Source organism: Hyla sarda, chromosome 13 (assembly GCF_029499605.1).
Source record: "Hyla sarda isolate aHylSar1 chromosome 13, aHylSar1.hap1, whole genome shotgun sequence".
Taxonomy (NCBI): domain Eukaryota; kingdom Metazoa; phylum Chordata; class Amphibia; order Anura; family Hylidae; genus Hyla; species Hyla sarda.
The window spans coordinates 22,404,117-22,416,737 of NC_079201.1; the positions used below are offsets into that span (position 1 = coordinate 22,404,117).

Below are 12,621 nucleotides of genomic sequence, written 5' to 3' on the forward strand. Positions count from 1 at the left end.
GCCCATAGACTTCTATGAGATTCCACACACCCATTTACACTTCGGAAATTCAGAAGTGTGAATGAGAGTGCGGAATACCATAGAAGTCTATGGGCTTTAATTTGAGGTGGAAATTCTGCCGTGTGAATAGACCCCAACTCTGGGATGGCTTTATGGGCTCTGCTAAGTAACTCCCTATTACCGCCTAGTATAGGATTGTCATATTCTGCATTTGACATGAGGGCTATTTAACAATGCAGCAACTAGTGACGTGGCAGCGGGAAATACATTTTTATAGAGCAACATAAATCATGGAGATTTTGAGAAAGCAGAAAATCGTAAACAATGACTCAGCTAGTAATAAAATGAAGAATTGGGATCTACACTGAAGGACTATAAGGAGACTTTGGTCCCGTGACATTAAAATTGCTGTCAGATTGCATCTAATAATGGTCACTGAAGTTGCAATACGACATGCAACATTATGGACTGCGACCCAACATGTAGCCTTAGGGTGTATGATGAATGAGGGTCTCTGGGACCATGTCAATAAAGTTGGTTGTGGAGAGCAAAGGGCATAAAGTATAAAAAGTGGTGCGATAGTAACCAAGTGTATGTCCTTAGATTACATACAGATGTATTCTACATGTATCGGAATCAATTCATATATACATATGTGGTGAGCTTGAGGGAAAGGATGGTGTCTGGGGTGTTGCAGAGTGGTAGAGTAGGGTATAGGATTAACCCTTAATTGTCGTGACACCAGGGTGAGGTTTTCTTTAGGGTAACGATCCTACCGCCAACCGTCCCAGAAACAGTAGGGAGAAATAATTGAATGTCCACAGCAGAAGATTATGAAAAACCGGAATAAACTTTACTGTATATTTTATGCAACTGCAGGTGACATAACAGTCTTTTAGCAGAGGACCGTGGTACAGGCTCCTCACAGGTTTGCTGGGACTTCTGAGGTTAATGAGCTTAGATTTGCTAGCCACTGTGCTACGGAATTTAGGGTATTTTGGAGTTGCAGTAGTCACACAGGATTTGTAGTTTTGAGCTGGATAACTTACGGTTTAGTGGCTGCGGAAGATTTCGGCTTCAGGCCTAGCTTGAGTTGATGATTGTGCTGAGATGTGCTTTCTCTGATAATCCGCAACTAAGAGAGAATTTAGTGGCAGCAGCCCTTTATATATTTAGGGGGCAGGTACAAAGCTCATTGGTTCTGCAAACCTGTCAGTCCTGACCTAAGGAACTGTGGGTATAGCACATGACCCAAAGGTCCTTGAACCTTAACATAACAATGTATTTAAAGGCACGTGACCTCTAAGGTCCTATACAGAGGTTTACTATAATTAAATATATAAATTTATACGTTAATACACATTTATATGAGGCGACTAGGGATTAGCCCTCCAGGAGAACCCTACAAGCATGGAGGGACTCTGGCTGAGGGGACTTCAGACAAAGGGACAGGACCAAGTCCTGTACCGGGACACCACACATATTATAGTTATGATTTATATCATTATGTTAGTTACAGCCAGTATTATAGTCCAGAGTTGCATTAACAAATCTGCAGCTTCAGAGCTGAAATCTCCCAACTTCCGTTCCTGGCCCAGTTTCTATACAGAGATTTCTCTGGGAAAATAATGGTCAGCAAATCATAACAACCTGCTCCTGCCATGTGGCAATAATGGCGGCAATATACATATATTTGTTTATTTATTTTTGTGGCTTTAGTCCGTACCCGCTCACAGCATATAAGCAATGATGTTATGGATTGGGTAAGAGCGAGCGCAGCACATGGCCGGCCCCTCCTTGCTCTCACATTCATGTAGCGTGAGGTAACATGTCCTCTGAGTAATCACTAGCACCTTACCTCATGCACATTAATCTCTCCACACTTTACATGTTTATTTTCACTACGGCATAAGGGTGACGTACAAAAGTTACCAGAAGACATGTTTAACCTCATCCAAATCCTGTCCAGAAAGTAAATACTGCAATGTGATCACTTGAAGTTACAGGCCCGAAGGCTGAGGCTGCACTACTGAGAGATTGAGATAAACTATAAGGGGTACTCTGCCCCTAGACATCTCATCCCCTATCCAAAGGATTGGGATAAGATGTCTGATGGCAGGGGTCCCGCCACTGGGGACCCCTGCGATCTCTTCTTCCGCACCCCAGTTCCTCAGCTGCACAGAGCGAGGATCTCTCCGTGGCTGATGATGGGTGATACAGGGGCCGAAGTATTGTGACATCACGGCTCCGCCCCTTGCGAAGCCATGCCACGAGCACTCAATAAACACCCCCTCCCATAGACTTGCATTAAGGGGGCGGACGGGACATTGTGAGGAGAAGGAGCAGTGATGTCACGATATCTCCTAGATCAGCCCCTGCTAGTCATAAATCCACATAAAGTCACTTTTCCTGTTCACGCTGTGAGGATAAAGTGATTAAGTTCTTCATATCCAAGAAGTAGTTTCCTTCATCAGAGAAAATAAGGGTCTTGGTGCAATAAAGTAATATCTTCAGTGGCCTATGGTCAGAGTTAGAGCTGGATGTCTGTCACACCATCAAAACTTCCTGCATATATCCCAGGGACAGTGACCAAATATCCATTAATCTGATTTAAGAAGTTCCAGTAAAATTGTTTCACAGAATCCTAGTGTCCAGAGGTCTTATTCCTGCATTATGTTCACGGTAACAACTCAATTGACAAGTGGGGTCAGTGGGGTTCACAGGGACTTTTGGGTTAGCTACAGCAGCTGATAAGTACTGGAAGGGTTAAGATTTTTTTATATAAGTAATTCACAAATCTGTATTACTTTCTGGAACCAGTTGATTTGAAAAAAAAATTGTTTTCCACCAGAGTACCCCTTTAATAGCCCAAATGTAGTCAACTACTATGTTCGGGCCATTATAGCCAACGGGGCCCGTGCCAGGACATACATTTACATGTCAGGATCCCATTTTGATGTCAAATTGTAATGTAATTTAATTCTCAGTACAGTTCCAGAGAGAAGAGCCTTTTCCCCTATGCGGGTGGGTGACGTGATTTGGGATGTTTTTTCACAGGTCATCCACATAAAAAAAGATCCTAGAGGTAAACATAACATTGACTAAAGTGGATCTCCAACAATGCACTGCTAAATCCCATGTGTTTGTAGCTACACAACTTTTGTTTGTGATTGAGTAGACTCATCCTGTAGTTCTAGCACGATACATGACGTATGGCAAATCGCGCCTCTGTAATACACGTTCTGCAGTGTTGTTCAGTCATTTAGTTACACTGATTTACACAGAATCAACCCCAAAGCGCTACATGTAAACATACAAAAGCAAAATGCACCACAGAGGCCCATGCTCTGGATGTTATAGGACCCTGGCAATGCCCCTGCCTTCCTATCCTTACGCAGGTACAGATTTGTATGAAAACAGAGCCCTGCAAGGCCCGCTTGTATATTGCGGGATCACCTCCAAAAATCTAGATGCAATCAATTGTTGGAAAAACCCCATAGGACAAGAAAAAAAAATTCCCTAAAATGTTACAGCTGAATACGCTGCTGGATTATAATTTTCTTTCTGCTGGGTTTGCTAGTTGTGCACCGGGTAAATAAGTTCTCTCTTTCCTGGAACTATTTCTGATGCAATAGAGCAGTGTTCTCCAATCCGTGGCATGTACAACTCTCATCATACCAAAAACAGCTGCCAGGTCATGATGGGAGTTGTACTTTTGCAGCCGAGTCACAGGTTGGGGATCTAACTCTGGTAGTGTATCTGCAGGTATATCGTATATGTATTTATTTATATATTAAGTCCAAATTACAGCCCGCTTAAAGGGAATGTGTCACCAGTTTATGTGTATTTTTTATTTTATTTTTACAAATAAAATTAAAGTCCTTAAAGTTAAAGGGGTACTCCGGTGCTTAGACATCTTCTCCCCTATCCAAAGGATAGGGGATAAGATGCGTGATTGTAGGGGTCCCGCCGCTGGGGACCCCCGTGATCTTGCACGCCGCACCCCGTTTAAAATCAGTCCCCGGAGAGTGTTCGCTCTGGGTCTGATTACTGTCGATCACGGGGCCCCACTCGCTGCAAGCTTATGGGAGGGTTCGTGACAGCTGTGGATAGGGGATAAGATGTCTAAGCACCGGAGTACCCCTTTAAGACTGAGAGTCTCTCATAGAAAAGCATGGGCTGTTTACTGCACATGTGCATACCACAGGCCAGGTGAAAAGAAGTCCCCGAGGAGCAGTGACCTATCTAAAGACATATAGTCTCTTCTTTACCACTCTTCAAACACCGACAAAATGGTGATCGTGGAATTGAAGAAAAAATACAAAACCCCCTCTTCCCCTCTGTTTTTGCACATAGAAAGAGGAGGAAGGTATACGGGCGAGGTCTAATTTGCAGCAGCGAGAAAAGTTGCTTGCTTTCACCAGATTCCTCATGTTAGCTCCCTCTGCTGGTCAACAGAGGGAGATATGACAAATTATTATTTACGTCTTCATATTTTGTGACAAGTAAAACTACATATTTAAAAAATGTGAAAAAATGATTTAACCTCCTAAAAAAAATAATCACATTTGGTGACACATTGCCTTTAAGAAAGCTTTAATAGTCAGCACTCTTGTGGAAAATATAACACAAGCAATTTGTCACAATAAAACCGATAAGAACCGCAGATGAAACATACCAATGGATGAGGTGTCTTGGGTCACATGATTCTTTTCCGTGGCTATTGGAGCTTTCTTGTATATGTTTATGATTAAATAGAGCCAGAGAAAGGCAGGAAAGTGTGTGGCGCCAGTTTACATCTGCAACTAAGTAATGACTACATATATTTCGGAATAGAATTGACTTTAGGCTTCCATCCAGCACTAAAGAAGATTGATGTCTAAGACCGGTCATGTGACTGCGTGCTGTTGAGGACAATAATGGAAATGTTACCGTCCGTCAATCCTCCCAGGGTGCTCACCTAATCTATATGCCAGTAATATAAAAGCTTCTCACACACGGAGCATTTTGGCTGCTTAGAATAGAAATGCTCTGTCATCGTGTGACCGGCTTGTACTACTACCTCACTTCTGCCTTTCCTGATCCCCATAAAGCCATGTGCAATCCTACATCTACATAATGGATTACCTGTACCAGTGCTTGGGTGACAGCAAATCTGCATTGCCGTCATGATTACATGGCACAACTAGGTGCTGAATATATGGAAATACTAATATATCCATTGCCTACTATTAGAATTACCCTTCTTAATTGATAAAATGGCCTATGATCTGGGAGGTCACAACTGGGAGCCCTGATCTATTCCGGTGTTTTCCAACCAGCGAGCTTCAAGCTGTTGCAAAACTACAATTCCCAGCATGCTGTTGTTACATAGTTACATAGTACGGTTGAAAAAAGACATACGTCCATCAAGTTCAACCAGGGAATTGAAGGGTAGGGGTGTGGCGCGATATTGGGGAAGGGATGGGATTTTATATTTCTTCATAAGCATTAATGTTATTTTGTTCCAGGAATGTATCTAATCCTGTTTTAAAGCTGTTAATTTTTCCTGCTGTGACCAGTTCCTGAGGTAGACTGTTCCATAAGTTCACAGTTCTTATGGTAAGGAAGGCGTGTCGCCCCTTGAGACTAAACCTTTTCTTCTCCGGAGGGAGGCAGTGCCCCCTCGTCCTTTGGGGGGGGGGGGGGGGGGTTTAACCTGGAACAGTTGTAGTTTTGCAACAGCTGCAGACACCCTGCTTGGAAAACACTGCTCTGATCCGCCCATAGAGATATATGTATTTATCATAACCATATGGAAAAAGGTATGTACTGTATATAGCAGGTGTGGGGGGAGTAGATATCAAAGCAGCTGCCATTACCCTTTTACTTGAATGCCTCTTGCTCTTTATGAAAGTAACTTAAAGGGGTACTCCGGTGGACAACAATTTTGTTTTAAATCAACTAGTGCCAAAAAGTTAAACAGATTTGTAAATGTCCGGAATTGTCCAGAGTAGGAGCAAATCCCCATAGCAAACTTATCCTGCTCCAGACAGTACCTAAAATGGACAGAGGTGTCAGCAGAGAGCACTGTGGTCAGACAGAAAGGAAATTCAAAAAGAAAAGAACTTCATGTGGAGTATACAGCAGCTGATAAGTACTAGAAGGATTAAGATTTTTAAATAGAAGTAATTTACAAATCTGTTTAACTTTCTGTCTATGCCTTGTGCTTACCTCTTTTTGATAATGTAGCATGCAATGGGATAGGTTCAATGTTGGTTTCTAAATGCACAATGATGTAGGTTCTGTAATGCAGCCTACATTTCCTATGAGTCCTCGGCTTTGGGTGGGGTGTTTGATCATTGCAGCGGGTCATCTCATCAGGCTGCTAGTGCTGGAGATAACCCAGGAGAACTCAATAGAATCATAGGGGTTGGTGTCAGTTCCGTTTTTATGTATTTTCTTACTCAAAGTGCATTTTGAGATAAATATTGCCATGAGGCAATAGTGATCTGACCTAGATGTTTATGAAGATTTGACGTCTTTCGACTGTGTTCACACATAAAATTTTTACTGCATATTTTTCACACATTTTTTTTACTATATTTAGGCTGTTTGGGCAGCAATTTCCCCAAATCATGATAATAATTTTTTGCTGTGCAATCTCCTTTTTCGCCATGATTTGGGGACTAAAAAAAAAAAAAAAAACTGCCTCAGAAAAGTTATATAACTATTATATATACTGATCCCATAGAGATAGCAGATGGAGCTGTGAGGGTGGGGACGGGTCTGGGAGGGGTCTAGTAGGGGGGAGATCTGGTAGGTGATGATGTCGTCCTATTGTCCACAGGAAGTCATTGTCTGACATCCTATTGTAACCATTAGGCAATGGAAGATTTGGAAAGTCAGACTTGTGATCACATGACTAAATTAGAGTGCTGGAACCAGGGCCGGATCAGCATTGGCGCTATGGAGTGCCTGCTCCTGGCCCCGTGCCCGCAGGGGGCCCCCATCACACTCAGGACATCCCTGTGTCCCGAAAAATCTTGTCAGGACACAAGGATGTCCCGGCGGTTACCTCTCTGTGGCGGCCGCCGCGTTAACTTTAAAAACGCAGGGGTCGCCGGGAGGTCGCACACGCAGGGACACCACTGACGTTCCGTGTGTGCGCCCATAGAAGAAAAGCAGAGTGGAGCAGTGAGGAGGACGCGCGCGCGTGGTAAGTTACCAGCGGCACGTCATCTTCAGTGTTCCGACCTCCGCTCCCGGGGTCCCTGGACCGGAGGAGCGGAGGTCTGAACACTGAAGTGGGGCAGTACACAGACATACAGCCTCCAGCCATACGCTGTATATGGCTGCAGGCTGTATGCCTGTGGGTGAACTGTACTGCACCTAATGTGGGGGGAACTGTACTGCACCTAATGTGGGGGGGGGACTGTACTGCACCTAATGTGGGGGGGAACTGTACTGCACCTAATGTGGGGGGAACTGTACTGCACCTAATGTGGGGGGAACTGTACTGCACCTAATGTGGGGGGAACTGTACTGCACCTAATGTGGGGGAACTACCGTATACTGCACCTAATGTGGGGGAACTACCGTATACTGCACCTAATGTGGGGGAACTGTCGGGGGGGTCCCAACATAGTGAAGTTCTCCGTCTTCCAGGCAGCCTTAATCTGGCCCTGGCTGGAACACATAGATGCAGCTGTGCTGGAAAAAACAAATGGTGCTGTAAGGCTGGGTTCACACCACGTTTTTACAGTACGGGAACCAGATCCAGCTGGGGGGAACAAAAACCGGAAACCGGGCGCTCCTGTATCCCAGCTGGACCCGGCCATATTTAATTAATTTCAATGAGCCTACCAGAGTCAAACGATGACTCCGGTCGGCTCATTTTTGCCCCTTACCCGGTCTTGTGACTGGACCTAAAACCACGGCATACCATGGTTTTAGGTCCCGTCAGAAAACCAGATACGGGGCAAAAATGAGCCGACCGGAGTCATCATTCCAGTCGGCTCATTGAAATGAATTCGATATGGGCCGGGTCCGGCTGGGATACGGGAGCTTGTGACGTAATAGCCCGCCCCCTTATGTTGTCATGCCCCACCCCCTCAATGCAAGTCTATGGGAGGGGGCGTGACATGCATCACGCCCCCTCCCATAGACTTACATTGATGGGGCGGGGCATGACAGCATGAGGGGGCGGAGGTAGGACGTCACAAGCTCCCGGCGCCAGCGTTCGGAACAGTTTGTTCAAAACGCTGAGCAGCGGAGTACCCCTTTAAGGTAAATCTACATTTGATACTTCCCCAGATTAACCCTTCAAGGCACTTTTGTACATTTGCTCCTCTCTTGGCCTGCAGCAGTGTGTGGGGTGTATATGGGGTGGTTGTTCTAAACTGTAGGGTTTATGTAGAATAGAGATTTGTGCTTAGGAAGCTACAGCATCTGGGGTTAACTAATGTTCAGCGCACGTGTAAACAGAAATCCTGTGATGGGTGGGAATCTGCCGGCCCTGCACAATCCACTAACCGGAGCATCAGCTGCTTGGAAACCCTGACTGAGCATTTTATATATCCAATGTGTAAGTGCTCAAGATTTAAAAGGGCCACGAGCCTAAAGTCGGCAGCTTAGTAAAGTGTTAATACAACTCACATGTATGGTAATATTGCTGGAGGTCCTTGGCACTGGTAATAGGAATCATGACTGGGTAGGGTAATGGACTTCCTGTTAGTCATGTTAAAGAGGAACAACAGACTGCTTCGTCAATTCAGAAAGAGGTTATATATATATATATATATATATATACTTAGTTGTCCCACAATTAAAACTGATCTCCTATCCACACAATAGAGAATACATGTATGATTATTGGGGGTCTGACTGCATTTTCCTGAGTGGGTCCCCAGTTACACATGCGCACTGCCACTTCATTGTCTGCACAAGTGAACACTGCTCCACTGACCTCCAGGGTCCTGGTTGGGTTGAGAGATGTCTCATAGGGGCCCTTTGTGCCGTCTAATGCCCCCCCCAGACCACTTGAACACCCATATAGCTACATCTATGATCGTATAAAATGACCAAAAGATCAGTCTTGTTCAAGTCAGACTTTCACGAGCTTGTATTTTGACAGATGAAATCCATGTGGACGTTCACAAGAGTTTTATGAGATTCCCTACTAGAGAGTCAGTCGTCGTATGCATCTTCCTGACTAGATGTATCGCAGGTGTGGTGACCCAGTACAGAGTCACATGCTCCTCTGTAATCCTGCCCATCCTGTGTGGCCGATGCTGCTCCATGCCCCTCATGTGTCTCCTCTCCCTAGAACTCTTTATATTTTGTGGTTTCCCGGTACAGCACTTGGTCCTGTCCCTCTGTCTGAAGTCCCCTCAGCCAGAGTCCCTCCATGCTAGTAGGGCTCTCCTGGAGGGCTAACCCCTAGTCGGCTCACATTAATGTGTATTGGTGTATATATTTATATATTTAATTATAGTAAACCTTTGTCTAGGACCTTAGAGGTCATGTGCCTTTAAATAATTTCTTATGCTATGGTTCAAGGACCTTTGGGTCATGTGGTATACCCATAGTCCTTTGGGTCAGGACTGACAGGTTATGCTGACTAATGAGCTTTGTCCCGCCTTCTTAATATATAAGGGGCTGCTGCCACTAAATTCGGGCTCTTACCCTTGGGATATCAGAGAAAGCACATCTCAGCACAAATCATCAATTCAAGCTAGGTCTGAAGCCTTATCTTCCGCAGCCACTAAACGTGAGTTATCCAACTCAAAACTACTAAAATCCCATGTGACTACTGCAAGTCAGTTATCATAAAATCAGTAGCACGGTGGCTAGCAAACCTAAGCTCATTGCTCTCAGAAGTCCCAGCAAACCTGTGAGGAGCCTGAACTATGGTCCTCTATATAAAGACTGTTCTGTTATCTGCAGTTGCATAAAATATGCAGTAAAGTTTATTCCGGTTTCATCAAATATCTGCTGTGGACACTAAATTATTTCTCCCTACCGTTTGTGGGACGGTTGGCAGTAGGACCATTTATCTAAAGGAAACCGCATCCTGGCGTCACAACAATTAAGGGTTAAATACCAGCAGACCCTACACCATAACCTGCACCACCTAGACACCACAATTGCACTAAAAGATGTATTGTTATATAATGGTTAATCTATTGTATTTTATATGTACCGTTACTTTAAGAAATGTTGCTAAGGACGTAAGGTGAACAGGTGACTTATCTGGCCAATGGGATCTCTCTAAACTGTCCCCTTATATAGTGAGGTCAGGGTTCAGCTCTCAGTCTTAGGTGAGGTACAGTGAAGTGAGGACCTGAGGAGGGAGTCTGGTGATCCTGAAGGAAACCTGAGGCCTAGTCCAGCAACCACGCATCTACTGCAAGTTACTCCCTGCACCGTGGGTGAAAGTCAGAGCCTGACGGTAGGAACTAAACCTATTGGGGATTCTGCTGAAGTCCAGTCCAAGTAGTCAGTCAAGTCAGTCTGTTAACAAGCGTGGCTGCATCAGTCAATACAATTGCAACTACAAGTCCCAGCAAGTCCGATAAGCTTCCCTAAATTCACCCTGCATCTCCTTAGTGACAATCTGAGCTATAACACCATGACTACCTCAGTAAAGCATACCAATTAACCGTAACCTGGCGTCGGAGTGATTACTGCCCCGTGCCTGGCACAGGTGAAGCTGGTCTACCTCGGGGGGGGGGGGGGGGGGGGGGGGGGTATAGGTCAACCATGCCCTGGCGTCACGAAGAGATTAATACACACATTACCCAGTCTGACCCCACACAGGCATTACAGAGAACACAACAACCATATATCAAGTGGAATAACAGGCGTGCCCAATGAGGTTTTATGTTTATTTGATGTGCACTTTGCCAAGTGGCGGTAACTTTGTGCTAGTGCAAAGTCTAGTATAGCAGTTCGGCCGTAAGATGAAGAACGTATTCTATGATCATAACCCGGCACCATGATCTAGTTATCAGTCTGTTTTACCATGAATTATGCATTATTGGAAATCTGAACCATTGAGGTTTGTTGGGCCAAAAGTTGATCAAACCCAATCTAATGAGTATAGGGACAGTCTGAATGGGTATAGGGACACTCTGCTCACGAATCCTCTCCTATGAGCAAGTGGGTGACTGGAGTGTTGTCTGTTACATGAATGGCCATTTAATTTATTTATTTGACTGCCCCTGAATATCACTACTACCAGCAGCCATTTTTTCGGGGATGAGACAACCCCTTAAAGGGGTTATCCAGGAAAAAACTTTTTTTAATATATCAACTGGCTCCAGAAAGTTAAACAGATTTGTAAATTACTTCTATTAAAAAATCTTAATCCTTTCAGTACTTATGAGCTTCTCAAGTTAAGGTCGTTCTTTTCTGTCTAAATCCTCTCTAATAACACCTGTCTCAGGAAACGCCCAGTTTAGAAGCAAATCCCCATAGCAAACCTCTTCTAAACTGGGCGTGTCCCGAGACAGGTGTCAGAGAGGATTTAGACAGAAAAGAACAACCTTACCTTCAGAAGCTCATAAGTACTGAAAGGATGAATATTTTTTAATAGAAGTAATTTACAAATCAGTTTAACTTTCTGGAGCCAGTTGATATATATAAAAAAGTTTTTTCCTGGAATACCCCTTTAAATGATTGTACAGTGTTCTGCAACTCCTAGTATGCTTTCTATTTCAATTTTTTACCCTTTCCAAGATATCTGCTTGCCGTCAATGAATGGGAACATTCTTGTCCTGCTCACACAGATACCAGTCACCAGGCCATGATTGAGTATTCTAGTGTAAACAAGAATGGTTCCATCTATTAAAGGGGTACTCCGGAGGAAAAAACTGGTGCCAGAAATTCTTCCAGTACTTATCAGCTGCTATATGCTCTAGAGCAGTGGTCTTCAACCTGCGGACCTCCAGATGTTGCAAAACTACAACTCCCAGCAAGCCCGGACAGCCGTTGGCTGTCCGGGCATGCTGGGAGTTGTAGTTTTGCAACATCTGGAGGTCCGCAGGTTGAAGACCACTGCTCTAGAGGAAGTTGTGTAGTTCTTTCTAGCCTGACCGCAGTGCTCTCTACTGCCACCTCTGTCCATGTCAGGAACATGTCAGAGCATGAACAAATCCCTATTGCAAACCTCCCCCGCTCAGGACAGTTCCCGACACAGACAGAGGTGTCAGCACTGTGGTCAGACAGAAAACAACGTCACAACTTCCTCTGTAGCACACAGCAGCTGATAAGTACTGGAATGATTAAGATTTTTATACAGAAGGAATTTAAAAAATCTGTATAAATTTCTGGCACCAGTTGATTTGAAAAAAATAAATAAATAAAATTTTCTCCAGAGTACCCCTTTAACAGAAAATGGAGATCTGGAAAATGAAAATTGAAACACAAAGTGTATGTATAAAAAAGATTGCAGAACCTTTCAATAACTAAGTAAGATTGTTCATTTTAGGCTACTGGTTTAGAAGGTGAATTTGTCACGATCTATAAAGGTACCATCTGTTTCCAGTGTGTTTTCGGTTCACGTAAAGTTACATGGTCACAAAATACGAGGCTCGTGCTTGATTGTTTCGTGCTCTTCTTCAAGCTCAACAATTAAGC

The 12,621-nt window shown here is 44.1% G+C and overlaps 1 protein-coding gene across 2 annotated transcripts in view; it reads left to right on the forward strand.

Moving 5' to 3' along the window:
* CDC42EP4 (CDC42 effector protein 4) overlaps nucleotides 1-12,621 on the forward strand; it is a 33,141-nt gene that overhangs the window by 9,005 nt on the left and 11,515 nt on the right. The window contains exon 1 of one of the 2 annotated variants that reach the window (XM_056550660.1): nucleotides 12,397-12,414. The exons of the other annotated variant lie outside the window; for it this stretch is intronic. The gene's annotated coding sequence lies outside the window, so the exon portion shown is untranslated. Of the gene's footprint in view, nucleotides 1-12,396; nucleotides 12,415-12,621 lie in introns of those variants that run through there. 2 annotated transcript variants of the gene reach the window in all.